Source organism: Limulus polyphemus, unplaced genomic scaffold (genome assembly GCF_000517525.1).
Source record: "Limulus polyphemus unplaced genomic scaffold, Limulus_polyphemus-2.1.2 Scaffold1149, whole genome shotgun sequence".
Lineage (NCBI taxonomy): Eukaryota > Metazoa > Arthropoda > Merostomata > Xiphosura > Limulidae > Limulus > Limulus polyphemus.
The window spans coordinates 80851-82461 of NW_013666759.1; positions in this window are offsets into that span (position 1 = coordinate 80851).

Sequence of the window (1611 nt, forward strand, 5' to 3'; positions counted from 1 at the left end):
AATTCAATAAAGTCTCTTAATTTTACGGACGTATCTTCTTCCGTACTGGTCTCCGTCTTGTTGGTTCCTGATTCATGTGGGGTTCATCTGCTTCATCAGTAAATGTCCTATCATCGGTAACAGTCACACCAGTGGTAGTAACTTCATCAAAAGCTTCATCGTTTCTCTTCTCAAAACTGAGTAGAGTTTCTTATTCGACGGTGGCTTCTTCAGGTGGCACGTCTTCAGCAGCGTCATTTGTTCTGTTGTTCACTTCGTCCCAACTGAAATTTCCGGGACCGTGATAATGCCAAAGCCTGTTGGCATGCACCACCTTCGGCTTACCTCGCCGACCACATTTTATTCGGAATGTCACGTCTGAGAGACAATCCACTATGTCATATGGGCCTTCCCATGGAAAAGACAACTTAGGAGACTTCCCTTTTGTCTTCCTGGGATTATACAACCACACCTTGTCTCCTGGTTCAAAGCTGACTTCAGTAGATCTCTTATCATAAGATAGCTTCATCGAATCAGCAGACGTTTTCAAGTTTGAACGCACTTGATGGTGAATATCATCCATCCTTTCCGATAACACTTTCACAAACTCTGACACATTTTCAGGCAACTCTCCATAAGGTGGGTGTTCCTTATGCTTGGGTCCCCTTTTAGCATTACATGTACTGCATGTCCTGCACCATTCTTCCACATCTCGCCTCATACCTATCCAGTATAATCTTTTTCGTAGATGACTCAATGTCTTCTTGATTCCGAGATATCCTCCGGTTAAATTATCATGGGATTGACGCAGCACAACTTCCCGTAACTTCCTCGGTATAACTGTTTGCCAAGTCGTCACTTTCCCATCGGTAATTTCCCATTACCGTACAAGAATACCATCTTCAAGCCTCAACTGGTCCCTTGTCACAGGGCTTAGACTAGACACCTTCTCCCAAGCAGGGCGCAAAACACTTGTTTTTAGGAAATCAATTATTGGCTTCAGATCTTGGTCTTTCTCCTGTTCTGCTTTGATATCTATATTTGGTTCCACTTCACCATCATCAACTCTTTCAGTCGGCTTGACTTCAGCTTGATGGCACCTAATTAGTTCAACCTCTCTTTTAACAGTTACCGGAAATTGGCCTTTGTTGTTCCCAAACGTCATTTTATCAAAATTAACTACACACTTCATTGGTAGTAGATAGTCCAATCCAAATATGCATTGGTCTTCAATGTCAGCCAAGTACACCTTCTGTCTGTTTTTCATGCCCATGAGCTCGATAGTTACCCACACTGGTCCCCACAACCTTGCAGAATGTCCTGTCACACCACAGAGCTTCTGTACAGCCTCTGATACTCCTTCGTGATTTAACACCTTGATGCTCACAAGACGCAGAGTCTATGACAAAGTTGCACCTTTGGCCATCCATCTTTCCTGTCACATAGACACTGTATGCGTGCTTGGCATTTTACACCTAGCTGTTGGGACTTTCAAGATAGGGGTTGGTGGGCATCGCTCAACACCAACCACTACTGGTCTCCTTGAGGCAGATTTGTTGGTAATATTCTTCCTACACTGGCTCCTCAAATGTCCGTGCTTTCCACAGTTCCAACAACCTTTCTGGATACCAG